Source organism: Agelaius phoeniceus, chromosome Z (assembly GCF_051311805.1).
Source record: "Agelaius phoeniceus isolate bAgePho1 chromosome Z, bAgePho1.hap1, whole genome shotgun sequence".
NCBI classification, from domain to species: Eukaryota; Metazoa; Chordata; class Aves; order Passeriformes; family Icteridae; genus Agelaius; species Agelaius phoeniceus.
The window spans coordinates 95171872-95182044 of NC_135303.1; the positions used below are offsets into that span (position 1 = coordinate 95171872).

At 46.9% G+C, this 10173-nt stretch overlaps 1 long non-coding RNA gene across 1 annotated transcript; it reads left to right on the plus strand.

Moving 5' to 3' along the window:
- The first annotated feature begins 900 nt into the window (after window positions 1-900).
- Window positions 901-3967, plus strand: LOC143692121 (uncharacterized). The gene is made up of 2 exons (XR_013179987.1): window positions 901-982; window positions 1625-3967. It is a non-coding gene; the product is annotated as an uncharacterized LOC143692121 (long non-coding RNA).
- The last annotated feature ends 6206 nt before the right edge of the window (window positions 3968-10173 follow it).

Below are 10173 nucleotides of genomic sequence, written 5' to 3' on the forward strand. Positions count from 1 at the left end.
ACTTCATGTTCCATGAGCTGCTTTTATCCAAGCAATTGGTTTAAAGTTCTACTGTAGGCGTTTCTGGTTCACTTTTTTTTTTTTTTTTTTTCCCTCTAAATCGGCAGTAAATATAGCTGAGTAAAATTACCTTGGTTTTCTTCCTTCTTAAATGTTTTTATTGATAATCCTATTTGAATATGCAGAACACGTGGGTATGTCCTGTAATATATCCTAGCTTTTCTTGTTTACAGGGTACTCAGAAAATATTTTTCCCTTCGAGTCCCACTGAAACATTCTCCGTGCAATCTCCGTTAAGGTCTGTGTTTGCAAATAAGCCACCATCAGCTGAGATATTTGCCTGTGTACCTTTTCCTGTCATTCAGAGCTTGCGTTCTGTGGTTTTTATGATAAACCTATCAAACTTGCGAAACCGTTTTGCAAGTCTTAACCGTTGAAGGCAGCAAGAAGTGGTTTTAAAGCCTGTTCTTGAGCAGACAAAGGGGAAAAGTGTGAATTTGCTGCTGAACTTGTCCTTTTTCATTTGACTTGCCTTGAATTATTTAGGAAGAGAGAGAACTAGAAAAAAGAGAGAAATAGAATTGGTTCTTGAGCCCTCCTAAAATGCTCCCCGTGATTCCGTGTGGAGCCAAAGTGAAGGGTGATGGAACAGAGCCCCTGTGCTTTAGAAGGAAATCAATTTCAACCTGATCTCCACCCTGAGTCTCCCTAATTTCTGTTTTTAAAATGCAAACTCAGTTTAGGAAGTGTTGGGAGTTAGTATTTTGGGGAAGAAATGGCAGTTGCACAAACCGTTCCATTTCCCAGAGGCTCTGGGAAGGATTCATTTTGTAAGCGCTGTAACTGCCATCGGTTGGGGGTTCGGGGTTGGAATGTGCACTTGCCCTCCTATAAAGCACTCGTTCATTTGCATTTCAGTGCCAGGAGTCTGGAGAAACTGGAGAAGAGCCCAAGAGACATTTTTCATCCTGAGATACAAAAGGTAGGAAGTGACTTTTTTTGGTTTGGTTCTTTTTCTTTATGATTTCCTGGAAATAGAAGTAATTAAGTATAGATCCTACTGGTTTGTTTCTTCCAGTAGCTAATAAGAATAATAATAAGAAGAATCTAATACTACTTAAACTGTCTCTTTATCCATTGAGCTGGCCATTTCAAATCCAAACTTCTAAACACAAATAAAACCATCATCCTTGTAGAATCCTTAATAGGAGGGGGCTAAAGATGCTGTTTTTGTTGACAGGATTTATTGGTTCTTGAAGGGCAAGAGGTGAGTACAAGCCTAACTACTTCTTGCTCACAGACCCGTCCGGTGAATACGGCTTTGTATTTTGATGGGCTTTTGATGACTTCTAAATCAATTGCTCGTTACAGTAAAAATAAGTCCTGTTTTTTTGAACCTGACAGCAAAAATAACTTGAAGCACCAACTAAATAATAATAGATCACCAATTTAAGTTAATGAATTTATGCTATACTATCAAAGTTTAAAGGTAAATCATTATGTATTAGGAGATGGTATAAAATGTATGTTCTAACGTGTAGGATGTATGCAAAGATTAGAGGAAACAAATTTTTATGTCTTCTGTTTGACTGTTTACCAAATAATATTTGGTTTTATTTTCCAGGGATCGGTGAATTTTAAATTTGGAGTCCTCTATGCTAAGGATGGTCAGCTTACAGGTGATGAAATGTTCAGTCACGGTGGGTTTTCCACCTTCTCCTTAATTGTTTTGCTCATCTGAAAAAAAAAAAAAAAGGCAAGTTAAAAAAGGTATGTTTATTATTTGTTACCCCGTTCTGTCCGTTTCCTCAGTATTTGCTGGAGCTCTGCTTACCCAAGCTTTGGGTAAAACAAGCTTTGGGTTCCTTCTGTCCCACTGGGTGTTGCCCAGTTTGGTTGCATCTGGTGAAATTCACCCTGAGCCCTTACAGAACCAGCTCAAACCACGTGAGAGCCATTCGCAGCTCTCTCAGGACACCCGGAGGAGGATGGGTGACGTTTCTGAGCATCTGGCAAGTGCACTTCTATCAAAACTCGGCCTGTGCAATTTCTGGGGAAAACCCTTCTGTATCCTGAAGGGTTCCTCAAAGTCTGTTGAGGATCCGGTTAGCAGTTGCTCACCTGGATGGTTCCAGCTCCTCAAGCTAACACTGGTACTCTTGCCATGTAGTTTAGATCTATTGTAGTTTTGTTATTTTGCAAGATTTTACGTCTTTGGACAATAATGTGCATTTCACTCTTTGGAACCTCTTGGATCATTCTTTGGTGCAGCACCACCTAATGGGACACTTGGCTGCTGTGCTGAAGGGCTTGGTTACTGGAATTGTAAATCCCGGAGAGTTTGTAAGTCTTCTGTCCCCAGGGAGGTGTCACGCTTTGTTCACCGTTGCTCTGTTTGTCGGGTGCTGCTTCTCGTCGGAGGTATTAACTTCAAACTGCCCTGTTCTTTTTTTAACTTTTTTTCCTGGTTCTCTCCGTAGGGCAGGGAAGGACTCTCGTATCCCGGTCGTCAGACTCAGCGCTGCCCGAGAAGATACAGAGACTGTAAAAATCATAAGGAGCAACTAGGACTGCAGAGGAAACAAACTGGAGAGAACAAAAGGTGATATTGTTCTCCTTCCCCTGGATTAGAAACATCCACTGCACTTTGATGCCGGTGGCTGCCAGGGGCTCGTTAGGTCTCTTTAGGCAGGTGTAGGTGTTCACTTGTAGGTTTTCTCTCTGGACAAGTCAATTCAGACTTTGCTAAGCTTATATTTGAAAATTACTCTCTAGTTCAGTCCAGCATGACATTTTTGAATGTTGTAAAAAAAAAACATGTTACTTTGAATTTGCTAATGATGCGAAGCTTTAGGGAAAAATAAGATTTCGGGGTCGGGAGATAGGGGAAGAATTTAGTGGGGACGTTAGACTGGCGTAAAGCCTGCTTTAAGCTGGACTGGCACACTGGCAGATCCCCTATCCAACAGGAGTGCTTAGATTAGCCCGGGTGCTGCCCATTGTTTCTGTAGGAATAAATGTTTCCTGGCCTTCAGAAGTAAGCTGCTTTGAAAACCTGGAAGCTGCAGTACGGTGACAATCCACGTGCTTGGGATTCAAAGGAGATTTCAGAAGGGTGATGGGCTTTTGTCTTTTCCTACAAGTCCATGTAATCCTACGGAGGAGTTTTTAATTGCGTGCTGCCGAGTCATCCATCAGAGCCCTGTTGTACCGATCATCGTGCAAATACAAAACAAAAAATCAGAGCCTGTCCCAGCCCTTAGAGCCCAGCCCATTATTTCCTCAGGCTGCCTCTGTGTGCCATTGATACTCACCACGGGAGCGAGCTGAGGGTGGCTGCAGCTGTTGGGAGCAAACTCCTTCTCGGCACACAGCAATAGAACTGGGACGACGCCTGGGCCAGCGCCTCTCTGCTCTCGTCTCCCCAATCTCCAGCAGAGCAGCTCCGGCCCATCCGGGTGTGCGTGACCCAGTTCCCGATGGTCTGAACGCGCTGGGCAGCGCTTGGCTGCTGTGGGGGTTCAGGGAAGGCAGAGTGTGCATCATCATCCTCCTGAACCTAAGACAAACCCAAGGGAGAAGCCATAGGGTGGCAATCAGTCGCATCCATGCTAAATAAAACTCGCAGGGGGTTGTAAGGATTGTTTCTGCTTGTTCTTTGTTGTGCTTCTGTGCTTAGAAAGCGTCCCTTGAAAATGAGTTCAGTTCATCACTGGAAACTTTGTTTGCAGACCCTCACTGAGCAGAATTTGTTGCAGACTCGGTGCACGCTGTGCTGCCCTCCTGGGAGTGTGAGGAGCTCCAGCGTGCTACTTTGTGCTTTAGGACACTCTGAGGGATTTATTCCTTTTGGGATCCACGATGAGAATTCCCAAGAGAGGTAATAATAAGGTATGAGATTGGAAAAAAGCCTGTGTCCTTGGAATGTTGTTGTTGTTGTCAAAAGTTAATTTTTCCTTCTTCCTTAGCCAGTAGTCAGCTTTTTGCTTTATTTTTTGTGGTATCAGTATTTGATTGTTTAAAAAATTGCTTCAGAAGAACTGCAGTGGCTGGCCACCAGGACCTTGTTCCGATTTGCCTATTTGCTTGGAGCTAAAACGTTTCCATATTGTTTATCATTCTATTGAAGAAACTGCTGCCCAGTCAACTAAGAACTGAACATCTCTCTGTCTAGGACATGGGGAGAGGATTTAGGTCATGTCTTTGTTTCCAGAAAAAAGTTCCAGTGTAGTTTCTAACTAGAGGAAAAGGGGGGGGTGCAGACTCGGGGCTCTGATGCCACTGGGGGCACCCCGAGGTGCCCAGGAGAGGGAGCCCCACTGCGGTGCAGGAGCAGGTATGTTATCACGTACTAGAGAGCAAATTATAAATAGAAATATGAAAATTATAAATATAAAAATATTTTTAAGTCGTTAAAAAAAGCGGGTTTTTTTACTTGTCAATAGGCAAGGTTTTGATGATAAAAATTATAAATACAAACAATATAAAGGTAGAAATCTAAGTCTAGAAATATAAATACATACAGAAAGTTTAAAACTAGAAGAAAAAATCAGTTGCAGCAGTAGATGCAATACATAATATTAAATAGATGTCTAGAATTTTATAGATATTATAGATCATTATTAATAGATTGCATCAAAAGAAACTATAAATATAAATGTGAATATAATTATACAAAGTATGAAAATATTTCGATATCGTTTAAAAGAAGGTGTTTTCTTGTATTTATTTGGTTAGAGATGGGGTTTTTCTTTGGATTAATAGAAGTATTCTAGAAATATAAATCTAACTGTAGAGAGATCCAATCGATAGAGGAGGATATTTCTAAAACCACAACCGAACGCCGCCGCCTTCGGGGGAATCGCACGAGCTCGGCCGAAGCAAGGCGAGAGCGGCCGACCCTGACGGCCTCGAGCGAACCGAGGCGAGGCTTCCGAGGCTGCCTGAAGCGAAGCGAGCCGAGCTCAGGCGAAGCGAGCCTGCTGCTCTCGTGCGCGCTGCTTAGCGCCAGTGCGCTCCCAGCCTAATGAGCTCCTGCCCGAGCCCGCGCTCCCGGTCGTGTCCGCGCCGTGGCCGGGCCGCCCGCGGGACGCGGCAGCGGGAGAGCCCCGAGCCGGGCGAGCTGAACGGGAGGCGGCGGCGCTTGCCCGCCCGCCGTCGGGGAGCCGAGGCGAGGCGAGCGGAGCCGAGGCGCGCCGAAGGCACAGAGCGGCTGGGAGTTGGGCCGAAGCGAGGCGAGCTCGGCCGAAGAGGCGAATGCAGGCGCCAAGAGCCGAGTTGAGGCGCCAAGAGCCGACTGGAGCCGAGCGTCTCCGGAGCGAGCCGAGCTCCGCCGAGCGCCGCAGCATCCCGGGCAGGGCGAGGCGCCGGGCCGGGCTCGGGGTGCAGCCGGGGCTCTGGGAGGCTTCCCCGCCTGTCCCTCTCTCTAGCCCTCCTTCCTTCTCCCCGTATTCGCCTTCTCTCGCTCCCTTTCCCCCATTCCCTCTCCCCCCGCAAAGCCGGCTCCTTCCTGTCCTGTCCCTAGCCCGCTACTCCCTTCTGTTCCCCCTGTCTCCTTCCTCTGCCCAGCCTCCGTGTACCCTCGTCCCGGGCTTTCCCTTCCCGTGCCGCTTTCCTGCACAGCCCGAGCTCCCTCGCCGCCCTTTGTCGTGCCCTGCTCTCGCTCCTCTCTTCCCGTGCCCCCTTTCCTTCTTTGCCCCGCAGCCGCGGGGCTCGGGCTGCCGGAGAATAAAGCCCCGAGGGCCGGAGCCCGGCGCCCCTGGGCCCTTGCGGGAGTCCCCGCGCGGGGCCGGAGGCTCTCGGCGGATCCCCCCGTGCCGCTCAAGCAGCGCGGCCGACAGCGCCGGAGCTGCGGCTTTGCCGGCATCGCGCTGAGAGCGGCCCCCGCTCCGTGCCGGGCCGTCCCCGCCGTCTGTGCCGCTCCCTCTCTCGCTGCCCCTGGCCCGTGACAGCGAGGCTGGGCAGGAACCTCAAGCCTTCTGGGGGCTGCCCCCCCTTTCTTGTTGCAGCAGAATCCCTTGCTGGGGCCATGCACGTGTGGGAAGGGCTTGGGGGAAGCGCTGCGCTGCTGTCCGGGGCAGTCGGACTCGTTCTGAGCCTTCTTTGGGGGTCAGGAAAAGGCGGGGTGAAGGCTCGGGGCTCTGATGCCGTTGGGGGCAGCCCAAGGTGCCCGGGAGAGGGAGCCCCACGGCGGTGCAGGAGCAGGTGGGGGGCGGGCGAGGGGCGGGGGTCACGCTGGGTGCCGTCCCCCAGAGGGACCCAAAGCTGCCACCAAATGCACACGGAAATTGCATTCCAATGTCTTGGAACAGAGGCTCATCGGAAGTTCTCTCAGCTATCCAAGCACAGAGCCCTGGAGCCAAGTCAGCCTGAGCTGCTGCGTGCTTGCTGTGAGCCTTGAGGTGAGCGCGCATCATTGCGGGCTCGGGATCGATTGAAATGCGCTAAGGAAACCAGCTCTGGGGAGGGAGGGAGGCAGGGAAATGCTCTCTTAACATGTGCCAATGCTTCTGTCAAACTCATCAGGGCAGGACAGCGTTCAGACTGAAAGTGTAAGAAGATGTGGAGTGAGACAGAGAATCTGACAGGAGCATCGGACTCACAAGTGCACGAATTTTGCAGAGCGCCGCTTGGATTTAAACTCAGAAGTTGTAAGGAATTTGGGAGGGAGAAGGGACATTTCAGAAGGAGAAGATGTTACAGTCCTGGCAAAACCTTTTGTTCTGGCTAATAAAAGAAGTTAGTTTAAAAAATAAAAAATAAAATTTAAAAAGTGTTTTTTTTTCCTTCACTGTTGTATTCGTTGGTGGTTCGTTATATGGTGTGTTGTTTTATTTCTTGGTCTTATTAACTCTGTGTAAATAGTTTTTTGAGTGAAGCTAACTTTCTGGACGGGTTGGTTTGTATTTGAGGTAGGATTAATTTCAAGAGGTTTCTTTCCTAGACTTCTGATAGGTATTCCTGGGATTTTGGTTTTGTTTACTGCATGTATCAACAGAGAGATTTGGTAGGGCCAGCTGGGCTGCTGGAGTTTTGGGTGTTAATTTATTAGATGGCTTTTGTTCAATGCAGTTTTGAATTGTTGAATTGTTGAAAGGGTTTTTAATGTAGTGGTTTTAAGGCGGTTTTTAAGAATTGTTTGTATCGTTTCACGTTGTTTGTAGTTGGTGTATGATCAGGGATATGGTGGAACTTCTTGAACGTTCTGGTATTAGTGTTCCTAAGTTCCGATTTCTTTCTGGTTTGATTTTTTTTTTTTTAGTTTTATTTTTTGAGACAGGGGCATTTATATGGTGGGGTTTTATAGGCAATATGTTTTTAAATTTGGGTAGTGATATTTTTTAGTATTTTAATAGTATAGATTTTTTATTTTCATGCTTTTTTTAAATTTTAAAATAATTTTTAAAGATTATTGGTTATTATTTGTGGGTTAGCATAAATGTAGAGCTTTGGGGGCTTTTTTTAGTAATGTTTAGGGTCAGTTGTAGGGTTTTGAGTTTAGTGAGTTGGTTTGATTTTTTTAATTGGTGTTTGTTTTTACTAGCAGTTCTGTCATTTTCCATGTGTATCTGAGTTTTTTGGGGTTTTTAGCCATTGGTTTAGGAGGAAGTTTATGATGAGAATGTACAGAGCTTTTGGGCTAGTTATAGTGGGATTTAAAGTTTCTTTACAGTTAGGTTGGTTTGAGTTTTCCTTAGGGTTAAATGTCGTGGGGTCTTTGTTCTGTTAGTCCTAGAAATAGGTTTTGTTTGGATATGCTGCGATGGGATGAGCGTGGGCTGCGTACCGGTGCTGATGAAGGTGCGGTGTTTGTGTGGTTCTGATGCGTTGGGTTAATGAATTGATATGGTCTAATATATAGATTAACGTAGAAATAAATACAAATATAAAAATAAATATAAAATGATAGTGGTAAACATAAATATAGAAAACAGATAAATATAAAAAACTATAATATATAGTATATTATTGTAACACACCATAATATATATAAATGATGGTCTATTTTATATATATATATATCTAAAGATATATAAATATAGATTGTAAATATAAAAATATTTAAATACAGTTAAAATAAATTGGGGTTTTTTTGATTTGATTTGGTTATAGGCTGGGGTTTTTTATAAATAATATAAATAACATAAAAATAGAAATACAAATATACAAATATATATTATATATACTGATATCTATAAATATTTATTATAAATAAATATAAGAAATATACAATATAAAAATTATATATCTATTTTCATATTATTTATATTATTTATAGAAATCCCCCTCCTCTGTGCAGTCTGTCACAGTTGCCCACAGTCTGTCGTGCTGCTTACAGAAGTGCCAAAAGCCAAAACCTTGAGGAACAGACCTTAATGTGACTCTATAAATGGCTTTAATAATCCCCTCCTTTCTTGTTTTCTTTTTGAGGCAATCCTGATTGCCTTTGGTTTTCTCCAGCCAGAGTTAATCCAAAATCTGTCTCTTTGGGCCCCTTTCTGGCCTTGCCTAGAGCACAGCACACTTTGTTCCCCCTTGAATGTTTCTCCTGGCTGGTGAGGCCATGAAAGGAGTGGGAGATGATGTGAGAGGAGCTCAGTGCGGGGCAATTGCAGAGTTCCTCGCTCTCCCCTGTGCAATAAGGAGGGGAGCAGTGCCCAGCAGGCAGACGATGGAACGAGTGGAGATGCCTTGTGAGGAAGGCAGAAGGAATTAATGTCTGCAGGAGCCCAGGGAGCGCTGGGGCTGTAACTGGGAGATGCACAGCAGACATTCTCCCCACACAGGGCAGGGCCGGTTTCTCCTGTTTCTGGGCAATGCCGGGGTGGCTGTCACTGCTGCTGCCACTGGAACTCTCAGCCCAGGGCTCAGGCCATCATCGCCAGCAATCATCTCTGCCAGCTCATGGGCATTGCTGAATGTCTCCTGTGCTGCTCAGTGACGCTCAGCAGCCTCAGTTCTGCTCAAAATCATTTCAGTGGGAGCTATGAGGCACAAAAATGCTGAGACCGATTTCACAGAGCCACCTGTCCCTCGTGAGTGCAGGGTGCAATCCCAGCAGAGCAGGGGCAGCTCTCCCTGGCTGTGCTTTCTCTCAGCACCTGAATGACCCTCAGTGGTTGGCAGGAAAGGGGCTCCAGTAAAGTGCCTCCTTTCTCCTCTTCCTGGAGTCCCAGCTGCAGAAAGAACTGAGCAGTGGGGTGCAATCCTTGTTTGAAATGGCTGAGAATGAACCTCGATCCCAGCCTCAGAACTGAGCCCCGATCGTTGCGTTTGCCTTCTCCTGGGTGCGCTGCAGTCGCTGCCGTGCCCCAGGGCAGGGATTTGTGTGCCAGCCTTAGCAGGCTGAAGTGTTGGAGATCTCTGGGTGGGCAGGAAATGGAATGGGCTGCCTTGGCCGCACCTGCTCCTGCCAGCTGGATCCAATATCCATGGGGGACTTTGCAGGCACCGCGTGCGTCAGTCCCGCTCCTTAGGACAGGCTCCCAGCTCTGCCCTGGCACTGATCCGGGAGCTCTGGGACACCAAGGGTTTGGAGCGGCCCCTGAGCCTCGGCAATGCCTGCAGGGCTGGAGGCTTCCCTGGGCCAGGGCAGGGAATCCCTGCTCGTTCCCAGGCGGGAATGCCCGGGCTGGAGCAGCTGGGAGGCGTGGCCCATGGAAAGGGACGCGAGCTAAAGGCCGAGAGCTCCGGGGAAAGCAGCGGCTGCCAAGGGAGCTGAGCCAGAGGCAGCCCGGGCAGGGCAGAGGATGGGAATCCTGAAAGGTGAACGCGCCCAGACCGGCAGAGGGCAGAAAGCAAAAGTCCAAGCCAGCAAAAGACAACGTAAACCGTGGAGATAAAAAGACTCTTGAATTTGCCTTTTCATAATGAAATAAATCCAGCTGGAACAACAGAAATAAAAGCAGTGGGAAGGATCATAGCAACAGGTGGGGTTTTGCTCAGCTCTGCTTTGCTTTGATTCCACTACAAAAGATCAAGGCTTCTCAGGAAGATGGAAATGAACACATAGGTTGATCCAAGAGCAGTGAAAAGTGGGAATGAGGCACTTTTAGCCCCAGGAATGGCTCTGCCCTTGTGCGCTAAGAGAGCTTCAGCAGCAATTCCCGCTTTGGTGACATTTTCCAACAACGTGGATTTTCTACAGGGGCAGACTTGGAAAAGAGCAGCTCC